The sequence below is a fragment of the Panulirus ornatus genome, chromosome 4 (assembly GCF_036320965.1).
Source record: "Panulirus ornatus isolate Po-2019 chromosome 4, ASM3632096v1, whole genome shotgun sequence".
NCBI classification, from domain to species: domain Eukaryota; kingdom Metazoa; phylum Arthropoda; class Malacostraca; order Decapoda; family Palinuridae; genus Panulirus; species Panulirus ornatus.
This window is the reverse complement of record NC_092227.1, coordinates 54,837,769-54,853,618: the sequence shown is the minus strand read 5'-3', so window position 1 is coordinate 54,853,618 and position 15,850 is coordinate 54,837,769. Positions and strand designations below refer to the sequence as shown.

The 15,850-nt window shown below is 41.3% G+C and overlaps 1 long non-coding RNA gene across 1 annotated transcript in view; it reads right to left on the bottom strand.

Annotated features, from left to right (window-relative positions):
• LOC139766327 (uncharacterized) overlaps window positions 1-15,850 on the bottom strand; it is a 133,897-nt gene that overhangs the window by 94,173 nt on the left and 23,874 nt on the right. Inside the window, exon 2 of the long non-coding RNA XR_011716846.1 lies at window positions 12,598-12,702. This is a non-coding gene — a long non-coding RNA (uncharacterized lncRNA). The remainder of the gene's footprint in view (window positions 1-12,597; window positions 12,703-15,850) is intronic.

Here is a 15,850-nt window from a genome sequence, read left to right as displayed (position 1 = left end):
CAACGGGAAGTAAATAATATTACGTGCGCAGACTACGATAGAAATGGAAAAAATAAAGATAGAGATGTAGACTATTGATGGAGCCATGACACAAGATACGTGCAAAACCTACAGTCCGAAACATGAAACAATATAAGTGCAAAACACAAAAGGAATATATATATATATATATATATATATATATATATATATATATATATATATATATATATATATATATATATATATATATAAGCATAGGGGAGAAGAATACTTCCCACGCATTCCTCACGTGTCGTAGAAGGCGACTAAAGGGGACGGGAGCTGGGGGCCAGAAACCCTCCCCTCCTCGTATTTTAACTTTCTAAAAGGGGAAACAGAAGAAGGAGTCACGCGGGGAGTGCTCATCCTCCTCGAAGGCTCAGATTGGGGTGTCTAAATGTGTGTGGATGTAACCAAGATGAGAAAAAAGGAGAGATAGGTAGTATATTTGAGGAAAGGAACCTGGATGTTTTGGCTCTGAGTGAAACGAAGCTCAAGGGTAAAGGGGAACAGTGGTTTGGGGATGTCTTGGGAGTAAAGTCAGGGGTTAGTGAGAGGACAAGAGCAAGGGAAGGAGTAGCAATACTCCTGAAACAGGAGTTGTGGGAGTATGTGATAGAGTGTAAGAAAGTAAATTCTAAATTGATATGGGTAAAACTGAAAGTTGATGGAGAGAGATGGGTGATTATTGGTGCATATGCACCTGGGCATGAGAAAAAAGATCATGAGAGGCAAGTGTTTTGGGAGCAGCTGAATGAGTGTGTTAGTGGTTTTGATGCACAAGACCGGGTTATAGTGATGGGTGATTTGAATGCAAAGGTGAGTAATGTGGCAGTTGAGGGAATAATTGGTATACATGGGGTGCTCAGTGTTGTAAATGGAAATGGTGAAGAGCTTGTAGATTTGTGTGCTGAAAAAAGGACTGGCGATTGGGAATACCTCGTTTAAAAAGCGAGATATACATAAGTATACGTATGTAAGTAGGAGAGACGGCCAGAGAGCGTTATTGGATTACATGTTAATTGATAGGCGCGCGAAAGAGAGACTTTTGGATGTTAATGTTCTAAGAGGTACAACTGGAGGGATGTCTGATCATTATCTTGTGGAGGCGAAGGTGAAGATTTGTATGGGTTTTCAGAAAAGAAGAGAGAATGTTGGGGTGAAGAGAGTGGAGAGAGTAAGTGAGCTTGGGAAGGAGACTTGTGTGAGGAAATACCAGGAGAGACTGAGTACAGAATGGAAAAAGGTGAGAACAAAGGAGGTAAGGGGAGTGGGGAAGGAATGGGATGTATTTAGGGAATCAGTGATGGCTTGCGCAAAAGATGCTTGTGGCATGAGAAGCGTGGGAGGTGGGTTGATTAGAGAGGGTAGTGAGTGGTGGGATGAAGAAGTAACATTATTAGTGAAAGATAAGAGAGAGGCATTTGGACGATTTTTGCAGGGAAAAAATGCAAATGAGTGGGAGATTTATAAAAGAAAGAGGCAGGAGGTCAAGAGGTAGATGCAAGAGGTGAAAAAGAGGGCAAATGAGAGTTGGGGTGAGAGAGTATCATTAAATTTTAGGGAGAATAAAAAGATGCTTTGGAAGGAGGTAAATAAAGTGCGTAAGACAAGAGAGCAAATGGGAACTTCATTGAAGAGGGCTAATGAGGAGGTGATAACAAGTAGTGGTGATGTGAGAAGGAGATGGAGTGAGTATTTTGAAGGTTTGATGAATGTGTTTGATGATAGAGTGGCAGATATAGGGTGTTTTGGTCGAGGTGGTGTGCAAAGTGAGAGGGTTAGGGAAAATGATATGGTAATTAGAGAAGAGGTAGTAAAAGCTTTATGGAAGATGAAAGCCGGCAAGGCAGCAGGTTTGGATGGTGCTGCAGTGGAATTCATTAAAAAAGGGGGTGACTGTGTTGTTGACTAGTTGGTAAGGTTATTTAATGTATGTATGATTCATGGTGAGGTGCCTGAGGATTGGCGGAATGCTTGCATAGTGCCATTGTACAAAGGCAAAGGGGATAAGAGTGAGTGCTCAAATTACAGAGGTAAAAGTTTGTTGAGTATTCCTGGTAAATCATACGGGAGGGTATTGATTGAGAGGGTGAAGGCATGTACAAAGCATCAGATTGGAGAAGATCAGTGTGGTTTCAGAAGTGGTAGAGGATGTGTGGATCAGGTGTTTGCTTTGAAGAATGTATGTGAGAAATACTTAGGAAAGCAAATGGATTTGTATGTAGCATTTATGGATCTGGAGAAGGCATATGATAGAGTTGATAGAGATGCTCTGTGGACAGTATTAAGAATATATGGTGTGGGAGGCAAGTTGTCAGAAGCAGTGAAAAGTTTTTATCGAGGATGTAAGGCATGTGTACGTGTAGGAAGAGAGGAAAATGATTGGTTCTCAGTGAATGTAGGTTTGCGGCAGGGGTGTGTGATGTCTCCATGGTTGTTTAATTTGTTTATGGATGGGGTTGTTAGGGAGGTGAATGCAAGAGTTTTGGAAAGAGGGGCAAGTATGCAGTCTGTTGTGGATGAGAGAGCTTGGGAAGTGAGTCAGTTGTTGTTCGCTGATGGTACAGCGCTGGTGGCTGATTCATGTGAGAAACCGCAGAAGCTGGTGACTGAGTTTGGTAAAGTGTGTGAAAGAAGAAAGTTAAGAGTAAATGTGAATAAGAGCAAGGTTATTAGGTACAGTAGGGTTGAGGGTCAAGTCAATTGGGAGGTAAGTTTGAATGGAGAAAAACTGGAGGAAGTAAAGTGTTTTAGATATCTGGGAGTGGATCTGGCAGCGGATGGAACCATGGAAGCGGAAGTGAATCATAGGGTGGGGTGGGGGGGGGAAATTCTGGGAGCCTTGAAGAATGTTTGGAAGTCGAGAACATTATCTCGGAAAGCAAAAATGGGTATGTTTGAAGGAATAGTGGTTCCAACAATGTTGTATGGTTGCGAGGCGTGGGCTATGGATAGAGTTGTGCGCAGGAGGGTGGATGTGCTGGAAATGAGATGTTTGAGGACAATATGTGGTGTGAGGTGGTTTGATCGAGTATGTAATAATAGGGTAGGAGAGATGTGTGGAAATAAAAAGTGTGTGGTTGAGAGAGCAGAAGAGGGTGTTTTGAAATGGTTTGGTCACATGGAGAGAATGAATGAGAAAAGATTGACCAAGAAGATATATGTGTCAGAGGTGGAGGGAACGAGGAGAAGTGGGAGACCAAATCGGAGGTGGAAAGATGGAGTGAAAAAGATTTTGAGTGATCGCGGCCTGAACATGCAGGAGGGTGAAAGTTTGTCCACTGTTCTCATGAGTTGTCTGTATGTGTCCCCATCCCAAAGGCTTCGACCCGAGGCACGTGTCTGGCTGCTGCTTCCCACATTTCCTATGTGTGAGAAGCTACTCGAGGATTGACCGTTATAATACTTCCTTCTTCCCTTGAACAATAAAGTTGTAGAATTATCTTCCTCCATTCCTTCTTACTATAAACTTTCTACCTGTAAAAGTCAGGTCTCGTACGACCTACAGAGCCCTGATTGAGTTCTACTTTTTGCTGTCACTTTACATCCATCACCTGACAAAGCCTCAAACTGGGGTTTATCTTGCCTGGGGAAAAATAAGTTGATTTATAAAGTACGACACAAGAATGAAAGCAAGAAAGTTCGAACCGCTACAAGTTGTGTTCCATAAAATGCGACACAATTGCACAAAAGTATCGAAATTCATGCTGAATGACGATCAGGCAGCACCCGTATGTGTTGTGTGACGGTCGGGGTAGAGGCTATTGGAGTGGTGTCGCCAACCCGATAGTTTCGATCAGTCATCAGCAACTCTAGGAACAAAATGAACAAAATACCAGCGTGTGGAGCGAAGAAGAGAAATATGGAAGACCACCTCTCTCCTGATAATGAAATGGACACAAACGGGAGAGGGATGCAATCCCAGGGATTAGCAGGGACCATTGAAGTCCAGCACAAATGGGATACCTCCACTGCTAACGTCCACTAACAATAATATCTATGAAGAAAAAAGAATAAGAAAAGAACAGGTGAAAGATGATGCGTCTCTTAGGTCCTGAGGTGGTTGTGAAGCTATGTGTACCATCCCTTAACAGGACTCACCCGTGGGGTGTTCGGCAGGTCCGCTAACCCTTTATCTTCAAGCAATGTATCAGGAAACTAGATACCTTCATCACGTCTCTCTCGTGGCATCTGGGAGTTGTCAACGTCTGTGAGAGTGTAATGTAACACACTAGACAGACACGTAAAAGAGTAAAACTTTCGAGACTATGTTCATCAACTGTTAAAAGTTCTCTATTTACTGAATCAACTTACGAATTATGGCCGCTCTCGCAAACAATTTTACAACACCTTTTACGCCAATTAAAGTATCGAGCTTCTATTGGCAGCATTCACTTCATTGGTTGAAAAGACATATCTCACGTCATTCATATCTAAAGCAAGGGCTTTCATGATACTTTTAGCCGTCATAGAGCGTCCGTCCGTCTCTTATCGGTCACATGGGATGGTCTGTCTATCTGTCTTACTCAATGATTTATCAAGTACAACATCTGTCTGTATCTTTTACTGATTCATGAGATACACTCCTGTGCTTAGCATCAGCAGTGTCACGTGGTCAGTAAACTCTACTCACATTCCCATTATCAGATAATGTCATACGATCTTCATGTTTCATACTTTCTTTCAGAATAACTTAAGTCCATCCTGATGCTATATGCTCTAATCGAAGACATCGTCACATACTTTAACAACACGGTCAGGAATATTACATAATGCTTCTAATTATTTTGAAACTGAGGTTATGTTATGTAGATATTGTCCTATAGGTCAAGATTTGATCTTAACGTGAGCTGACAGCGAATACTTTGTTCGCCAACAATGAAGCCTCAGCTTTGTACTTATAATGTACTTATGATGCAATGTTGTGTCATAAAGTAGGTTTCTGCTGCCTCTTGTGTCTATCCTGTATCTATGGTGTTTTTGGATGTCTGGGTTCCGCCTCCCGTCAGCAGGCTGCGCAGATCCCCAAAAGACGTTGTTTACAGAACCAGAGATCCTCGTTTCAGGTAATCCATTTGGCTCCCTGGCTACATACGTCTGCATCTATGTTATCTTGGGTTCGGGTTCCAGTCGCTTCAGCTAGCTACGAGGTCGTATATGAGCAGCAGCCATTCCCTATCAGGGCGCCCCTCAGTGTTCCAGCATCCTTCTCCACACATTTCTTTCTGTCGTTGCAAAGTGTATTTGGCAATGATCTGCTCACCTCTCTTGGTCCCTGATGACTTTTCTTCTTAATTACTACGACGAAAGACTCGGGGAAACTCGTGTAGCGGCTGAGAAGTGAATACGACATTTTTCTGCTGTCAGAGCAAAATCTTACATCAGTCCTTGTTTATCTACCTACTGGACTCCTATTGCAAAACATTTGTCATCGTATTTAGTGATAATATTCAAGACCTGAGGATGAGAATTGTTGACGAACGAAAGTTAAAAAAAAAAAGTTGGAATGGAGTAATTCACTGAACCATATTCGACCCCACCCCGCCCATCTAATTTTTTTTCTCACAAGAATACTCTTTTTCCGCGGCCCGGAAACTCTGTGTTTTAGATAACCTAATCAAAGTAGTGAGCTATTTGGGAGTCACGCCCAATTAGGTATGAGGGGAAAAAACAACTAAGAAGCAGAGTTGCAGAGGGCGACTGCAATATCCGTCCCAGAATAAGTGTGAACTTATCCAGCATGAAGAGCTGCTATGACCCTGAATTTTAATTTTCTGGCTAATGGAAGGTAAACAGAACGAGGAACTTGATCTTCTCGGGTCCAGGGGCGACATCTTCAGCTGCCAGATCTATCCACGTCCTGAGAGCCTTATGAAAACTATTACACAAAATTTCTTAATTACGTTGTGTTATTAGATTGTCCTCTAGATATGAATGAGTAAGTGGCTGCTGTAGTAATGTCTTCAGGGATACTTGCCGGAGATGGCAACCTGGGCCATACAATCCAGTCCTCGAAACTGAAACTACGAGTAAATCATAAGATCTGTCTCCGGTGTGAACACAGATATCAGAGATGTCCCTGAATTTCACTCATCATCATACTTCAGGGATGAAAGTAATGGTCAGCCCTGCTGTTTGTTAGACTAATTTTCTATGGGAAAGAAAGAATTTAAGAATGTTATAGATTTTCAACGAAAAGATTGAATCCCAGGACACTGAATGTTAACGAGTCAGGAGCGTTACAGAAAATCGTTTTCTATAAAGGAATTCTAAGGCCAAGCGCATTCATTCGTCGTCCTACCCAGCGATGAGGGAAATCCCTGGAAAAATAGCATTATAAACTCCCTAGTACTTTGTTCATCCTCAACATAAATCTGATAGTATCAAAGGCGGAATACCGTAGCAAAAGCATTACTCTGCGCCACTACTGGTATATCATTATTCATTGAACAAAATTCGAGTGTTGGAGGTTTATATGTTTGTGTGTTTTATGAAGGTGTGAGTTCATAGGCACTTTGTTCGTATATATATATATATATATATATATATATATATATATATATTTTTTTTTTTTTTTTTTTGCTTTGTCGCTGTCTCCCGCGTTTGCGAGGTAGCGCAAGGAAACAGACGAAAGAAATGGCCCAACCCACCCCCATACAAATGTATATACATACGTCCACACACGCAAATATACATACCTACACAGCTTTCCATGGTTTACCCCAGACGCTTCACATGCCCTGATTCAATCCACTGACAGCACGTCAACCCCGGTATACCACATCGATCCAATTCACTCTATTCCTTGCCCTCCTTTCACCCTCCTGCATGTTCAGGCCCCGATCACACAAAATCTTTTTCACTCCATCTTTCCATCTCCTATTTGGTCTCCCACTTCTCCTCGTTCCCTCCACCTCCGACACATATATCCTCTTGGTCAATCTTTCCTCACTCATTCTCTCCATGTGCCCAAACCATTTTAAAACACCCTCTTCTGCTCTCTCAACCACGCTCTTTTTATTTCCACACATCTCTCTTACCCTTACGTTACTTACTCGATCAAACCACCTCACACCACACATTGTCCTCAAACATCTCATTTCCAGCACATCCATCCTCCTGCGCACAACTCTATCCATAGCCCACGCCTCGCAACCATACAACATTGTTGGAACCACTATTCCTTCAAACATACCCATTTTTGCTTTCCGAGATAATGTTCTCGACTTCCGCACATTCTTCAAGGCTCCCAGGATTTTCGCCCCCTCCCCCACCCTATGATCCACTTCCGCTTCCATGGTTCCATCCGCTGCCAGATCCACTCCCAGATATCTAAAACACTTTACTTCCTCCAGTTTTTCTCCATTCAAACTTACCTCCCAATTGACTTGACCTCAACCCTACTGTACCTAATTACCTTGCTCTTATTCACATTTACTCTTAACTTTCTTCTTTCACACACTTTACCATATATATATATATATATATATATATATATATATATATATATATATATATATATATATACAAAATGCATATGAATGCGCACCTTCATAGAACATACAAACCTCCAACAGCCAGGATAGAACCCGGGACCCCTGCGCAACAGGCAGGAGCGCTGCCACTAGGCAGAGCATCTGCGTCTTGAAATACAAAAAGGCCATATATAAGTCCCTCTATTTCCTTAAGTATTTCTCGCACACATTCTTCAAAGCAGTCAGCTGATCCACATATCCTTCACCATTCAGGAGGTCACATTATCCCTCCCTAATATGAAACTCTGCATCCCACCATCTCTCAGCCTCCACTCTCCTATTGCAACTTACCAGCTGCACTTTATAAACGCACATCTCTGTACTTTGAACATTAACTCATGTTCCCTTTGCCTGTATGAATGATTTTCTCACACTTTTAACCTCCTTCCAATATTTTCCTCTTCTCCCTGAAATCTGCTCACACTCGCTCAACCCAGCTCTCATTTGCCTTGCTCTTGACCTCCTACCTCTTCCTCTCATGTGCTTCCCAATAACATGCACTCCTTCCCTACAAAAACGTCCATATTGCTCTCTTTTGTTTTACAGCAGTAACTTATCCTCCTCATCTCACCACTTACTACCCTTTCTCATCTGTCATCTCCCACCTCTCGCATGCAACACACCTCTCTCGCTTAACACCTCTCATTCCTCCACCAATTTCCTTGTTTCACCTAGTCTCACATTTTGCCATTCTACACTCAGTCTCTCAAGGTATCTCTTCTCTCAAGCCTCTTTTCTAAGCTCTATCACTTTCACAGCTTTCTTCCCACCCGCATCTTTATCCCATTTTCCTAAAGCCCCAACAACCCTTCACATACACCTCCATCAAATGATAATTAGGTATCCCACTAGCTGCCCCTCTTAACATATTCACATTAAAGAGCCTTTCCTTTGCATGACCATCTTTACATAGATACTTCAGTAATGCCCCCTTACCATCTTCCCTACTGACCAATGCGTACTAGTATGAATTCCTCATTTTTAAACCAGGTATTCCCAAACACTAGTCCTTCTCAGAACGCAACTTCACAAGTTGTTCATCGTTCTTACTCACAAAACCGGGTATGGGTATCCCATGCCCACCCAGTTGTACCTTTAACTGCCACTCTCTTGCATTCAAATCACCCATCACTAATATTCGATCCCTCACATCAAAACTGCTGATATACTCATTCAGCTCCTCCCAAAATGTTCTCACCTCTTCTTTAGTCCTCTCATCTCCTTATGTACAAGCACTGCTGATTACTGACTTGTCGTACTCCACTAAGATTTTCACCCACATCAGTCAGAGGTTCACTTCCTTACGCTTTCACACATTCCCACAACTGCTTCAGCAATAGTGCTACTCCTTCCTTAGCTCTTACCCTCACAACAACCCCTGAATTTACTCCTAGGGCATTCCTAAACCATTCTTCCTCTCCCACTTTACCTTATGTTGCTCAGAGATACAACGCCCAGGCTTATTTCCACACACGCTTTTTTTCTTTAGAGTTGACAGTTTTCAAAATTATGTCACTATAAGGAAGAACTAAATTCTTATTTCTATCACCTTCCTGTCTAATCTGTGGAAAAGTGTGAAATTTCTTCCATTTCTCATGTTATGTCAATTCAAAATGTTCCTTGGGTACTGAGTTTTCTATCTATACTTACTATATCACTGAGCTGTTGGTGTATAAATTCTGGATTTACAATCATGTAAGCATGGATATAAAGACTGCATCCGCTCTACCCGAAACTCCATCACACCTGCCATGTCATCTACACTTTCAAAAGCAGATATAATACAGCTGAAAACAACATACAATAGAGCACTCATAAGAGTTACTTGCTGCCAAGCATCCTCAAGCACTCACCACTTACACAGCGAAGCAAAGATCCACCCAGCAGAATCCCATATCTACATGGTCATTTTTTTTTTCAAGATAGCACGTGACCCTTCCTATCTAAGTGATCCATCAATGGAAAGATGCATAAAATTCTAGTCGGCCTTTCATGTGCACATAAATCACGAGTGATGCATCAGTTGACAAGAAAAAAAATACTTTAGTTAACTATTTACAGAACCAGTACAAGATATTGAGTGATCGGTAATATGAATATAAACTATGATCATGAAGCATATTAACCTGATAACAGATATTACAAAGTCTTTTTCTTGTACCTTATGTGTGTGCTTCAAACAAAACGTGGACTTTATCAAAGGTACAATGAAGCCTTTGTAATGTCATGTATTGCTCTTCCTATATGCAGAGGTCCGGGCAACCAGAGTGTGCGCGCATTCCAAATGCATGATAAGCTCCCTGACTTATATACATCCATGTATACTACGATGACTATCATATCCAATACCTTATATAGAACATAAATCGACTTTCCTCAGACTGGTATATAATGAAAGAAATGCAGAAACAGTTGTCAATAATTCATATTCCGGGCTCCACTGACACAGGTCTTTAATGCTGGCTAGATTGCGTCAGATGATAAACTGCTCAATCATCACTACCCAGCGTCTCCACCCTCACAGCCATAGGCGGAATCTCCACAACTAAACGACAGAAGTTAGTGCGGCTTTTGGGTCCGTGAATATATATAATAAGGGTTATGCAGGATTAGAGGGTTCCTCATCCTTAAGAATGGTTTTAGGTAATTACCTAAAAGAGGAAATGATGATAACTTTTTATAAGAGCTCAAACTCTTTTCTTTTTTTGTTCGGCAGATTAAGAGGACAAAATGATCCGGAAGGATTACGTTGGTAGACTTACTGATTAACGCCAGAACTTCCCCACTCTAATGGGTCCACCTCCTCATCTCTGCACTGTGAGTCGGCGAGGAAGTGATATCTTGCGTCATTAAACTCAGGACTACTTGGAGGCAGGCACTTTGTAAAAAGAATCAGAACCGACTCTGAGGTTCGTTCCTTAAATGTTCATCTTTATGTGAGTAAGGCTGTGTGCTCAGAAATCATAAACAAGCCTTCGTGAATTGCTATCTATAGCCTGAGAGTTATGAGTATGGAATCAGTCTGGACTACTGCTGAGTGTACTCACAGTTCTCATGAAATGCTTCCATAAAACTGACTTTTTTCTCTCTCAGTGATTAATCCAATTTACCCAAAACCTTCTATATACTCTCAAAAGTTCAATATTGTCTGTGCCACGCCACAGAGATGAATGCAAGAGACCCTGACAACAGATCTAAAATTCATAAGACAGTTGGATATCTTTTTGGGAGTTCTGGGGTACGTGGTTCCAGTGCCTTACTTCTCTTTGTCTGTGACAGTTCACGATCCTGAAAACACTTTTCTTTTTTTTTTTGAAGTCCTCAATTCAGTTCAGTTCTCAGCTCTCCTTCCTTCGTCGTATGACAAATGGTACCCACTAGGGCTAAAAGAACTTATACACTCTATATAATCGGCATTAAACAGCTTACTTAATCTCATTACGTCCTTAGAAAATCTAGTGTTTATGGACTTTACAGAAGGTGCTCAAATGCTGATCCAGTCTTTGAATGCATTCTCTTCCCAATTTCGTCTATATATTTCGTTTTTATAGGAGGCAATATCTAGATCCTGCAGCTTATATCACCATTTCTAAAACGCTAACTATACCGAGAGATGTTCCATCTTTACGTGTGCCTAAAAATATTTCTTCTCTCCTTTGATGTGTATTCAGTGTTTAGTCTTTTTCTCTTGTCTCACTTCTTCAAAGATTCAAAGCATCGAAGATACTCAAGCATGTTTAGGCTTTTCATCTTTGTTAGTGACCGTGTTAAACTCAAATGCATCTTGTTTTAATTCTTCCCTTGTGTCATCTTTCGACAGTGTGATTTTCTTTTAAGAACTGGAATTTTGAGATGTCACGATTTTTCAGAGCATGTTGTGTCAGTTTCTGGATTTATCTCTTTTTTGACTTTCTGTACAACTCAGGGGAATACCTAGAACGGTCCAGCAGTGAAAAAAACGAGGTAACGAGCAGTCATTCCTTTGAAACTAACAGGCATTGTTAACCAGTTTCCCCACATGCGGTTGCCCGGCACACTGCTTTTGCCCTCGAGGAACTGAATTACTGACACTTAAGTTGGCTAAGTTCTTGAGTGTAGGACAGGAGGAACACTGTTCATGCTTGGCATCAGGTAGATTTACTGTAACGTTCGTACGTTTGGTGTTTGCTTTAGAAATCAATAGGACAGGCAGATCAAGGCGTTACTTTTGAGTCTTGTGCAGACATCTAATCCAACAACCCAATCAAGGTTCTCGTCTCAAAAGAATCTCGAGGAGTTTGCTCTAAATTCAGATGAAACAAAAGTCTCATTTTTGTTCCCAGAATAGTGCCGAACTATTTGGAGTCCACTGCTGAACTACTCGATGACGTTTCGTCATCCAAGATCTTTGGATGGTTTCTCTGTACCCCGCCGGCTTTGCGTCCATCAGACATGGATCACTTACGCCTGATTAACGTCAGTCTGTTTCATAAGTTCACCCTAAGTTGTGAGTGAACCCGTGTAACAAGCTGCGTACGCTGGTTGTGGCAGTCGGTCCGCAGTCCACTCAGCTGTTCATCCTCACCTAAGGGTTGGTCGATAAATTGGTTACCTGGCTTAGGCTAAGGTATGTGTGTGTGTGTGTGTGTGTGTGTGTGTGTGTGTGTGTGTATTATCCCTGGGGATAGGGGAGAAAGAATGCTTCCCACGTTTTCCCTGCGTGTCGTAGAAGGCGACTAAAAGGGGAGGGATATGGGGGGCTGGAAATTCTTCCGTCTCGTTCTTTTTTTTTAATTTTCCAAAAGAGGAACAGAGAAGGGGGCCAAGTGAGGATATTCCCTCAAAGGCTCAGTCCCCTGTTCTTTACGCTACCTCGCTAACGCGGGAAATGCCAAATACTGTGAATAAATATATATATATATATATATATATATATATATATATATATATATATATATATATATATATATATATATATATCGTTAATGAGATGGTCTTGATTAGGATATTCAGTTGCCGGTGCCTTCTCAACCAACAAAATAAAAAGGAAGACCCTTACCTGTACGGGACGCTGCTCTTACTCCATCTTCACTCTCGATATAGTTTCGTCACGGGTTGTTCACCCTCATCGTTTCCCACTTTCTTCCCTCTCAAATGCCTTAAACTGCGGGTAAAAGAAAAAAAAAATTGGTTAAGGCTCGGTAGAGGTCGGTGTGTTGACCAAATCAAACGGGCGTTTAAGATTAGGTCACACGAGGGAGGTTAGATCGAATTCCTTCCCCACCCAATTAGTGTGTGAAATCAGAGATATAGGTTAGGTCATGCTAACTCACCTAGGTCTGGAAATAAGCCAACCACCAAATCATGCCACCAGTCTTGTGCAGAAATCGCTCCAAATATTATCACATGGACTCTACATGAATATGATAAGATCCATCCGAAACAAAATAGCAGAATTACATTGTTTGGAAACATTGACCGTGTTGATATCACTGCTCTAACAGAAACATTTCTGAACGTGAAAAACAACGCACTTCCAAGGATCAGTACGTGGGCCTATACTTTTCATTCATATAAACGATATCAAACTTGGACGACAAAACTTTAGTGTCCAAATTTGCAGATGACACAAAAATCGAAAATGCCACATTAACTGAAGAAGAGAGGTTAAGATGACAAGAGGATCTAAATAAAATCGCTGAAGTTTCAGAACATGGTATATGTCATTTCAAGTCAATAAATGTCAGCTGCCTCGATTATGAACTGTTGGGCCACAAGATATCGTCACACCTGGTGTCAGGGATCTAAGCGTCATTGTATACAATAACTTCAAATTCTCCCACCATCTTAATAAAGCTACTAAGAAAGCAAATAGGATGTTAGGATGGATTAACGGAAACTTTACATACAAAAGCAAGGATGTGATAATGCCACTATGCCTAAGCGCAGTTAGACCACAACTCGAACATGCAGTGCAGTTTTGGGCCCCTAGTCAAGCGAGGATATTCTTAAATTGGAATCATTGCAACTAAATTGATTCCTTCTTTTCGAAACAAACCATGTGAGGAGAGACTGCGAGAATTAAACTTGTTCTCCCTAGAAGATTTGAAATACTTATAGGATTCAACGATGGTGACATTGGAAATTTCTTTACAGAAGCGCCAGCACTACCGACGAGAGGAAATGACTTATGGGAGGAATAACCTCTCAGAAAGTGTTATTCAAAGCAACACCCTTAACATCTTCAAAATAAGGCTTGATCATCACTTGTCACTCTCCGGTATTGAATAATTCATCTAATTCTTCATAAGACAGTGGTATATCATGCTACCTTCCAAATCACGTTGCGGTATCACAATAACATTGATTAACTCATGTCACCTGATTTGAGAGAGTAATTGAGAATGATTGTATCATTCTTCAACATCAGGAATAATATAGGCATGGTAAGTCGACAGGCTGGAGCTCAAATTCATCCATAGTATTGTCTTTATAAGAAAGAGTGAAGGGATGCGTGTGGCTGGTGATGGGATGCACGACATATTCACATTCATTCTACCTTATAACTTTTCTATAAAAATCTCGTTCACGTATATTAATCTTGCAAGGTATTCTATTCCACCTGTTTTCCTTCCAGCGTGTTGCCGGTAGGATTGGAGGGTAGGGAGAGAGCCTTTGCTATGCAATCCTTTTCTTCTACTATTTACAAAGGGACTGCGTAATTGTTTGAAGTAGTGTTAAGGCCAGAGCATCTTACTTGTACCTTGGGTCTGTGTGGTCTGTCATCTATGTAACTCAGGTTACAAAATGTTAATTGATTTTGTAACAGAAGAGACGTGAGGTCGTCGAAGGGAACATGTTCCTAAATCCCTTTACCTTTCTCTTGACTCATGTGCCTAGTGCTCATGGCGGCTGATATATCATTCTGGTTCTCTCTATCTGTACTCAGTCTAGACAATGTGATATACGGAAGCGCATATATATATATATATATATATATATATATATATATATATATATATAGAGAGAGAGAGAGAGAGAGAGAGAGAGAGAGAGAGAAAATTTAGAGTGCTTCACATAATATGCAAATGAGAGAGGGCGATAGTCTTAATGCAGATCAAATTAGTTTCAAGAGCCTCGGGGATAACTGATTTTATAACAGGTTGACTAGCGTGGTGGAGGTGATCAAGCGGAGGTGGCAAAGAAAACGTAGCTGCTCCAGATTAAGGATGGCGGCGGATCATGTGAGAGGGATGATCGGTTGATCATGGAGTGGACCAGGATACTATGATCATCATGCGGAAAAAAAAAAAAATTGATTAGGTATGAGGTTGCCGATTTTCTTTTTAGAGAAATGTAATTAAATCAAATGTTGGGACTGTATCATCTATGGGTGAGTTATCCACATGTACAGATGTTGATCCATTGAAAAAATATCAAGAACTAACTGTGGCTCAGGAGCTGAGAGCGTTCATCAAGTGAAATCGAGTTGATGAGGTGTTCTGAAGTCCATCAAACGAAAGAAAAAGTTGATCATCTGTGTGGCAGGTGATCTGATGTGTGTTGATGGAGCAGGGAGACCCTGTGAGACGGGGAGTGACCAGGCTTGTCGAACCTGACTGGGGACGCAAGAGCAGATCAAGGGGTCGAATGATCATGCTTGAAGGAGTGGAAAATGTCTCAAAGTTGATGAAATATTCGTCCAATCAAGTGTGAGGGAACCGATCTTGTAAAGGGCAGCAGATCAGGCGTGCGCAAATCGACATGATGCAGGAAAGCTGGGTAGGTGTTTCGAAAGTCCATTTGTACGTACTCCTCAAGACAGAGACCTGTCATAAGGGGGAATTAAGGATAAGAGGCGCCTTTAATGGAACTAAAAGAACAGAAATGTCCTTTAACAGATATCCACATTGTTTACAAATGGTCACAATCTTATATAAAGGCTATCCTTTTACCGAACCTTAGCTTCGATCATCTCATTCTACCTACTAGTATTATGAATTCTTTAACCTAGTTGTCACTGGAAAGGACGGTGCTCTGTCCAGCAGGTAGGGGAACCGAGAGATATGAAAAGGATATACAAAACAAAAGGATTATCAAAAGAAGATACAGATGAATACGAAATGATATACTGATCTCAGAATGATTTGGGTACTGAGACCATGTGACAAATTAGTTTAGATGGAGCTAATGATGATGAAGAATCATTCAGACACATGACCCTTTGCCGAGAAGCCACGCACATCCGCCTTCTCATAACTGATTTCCATATACATAAGTAGACACAGAGCCTAAAAGCTGCAGTCTTAGGA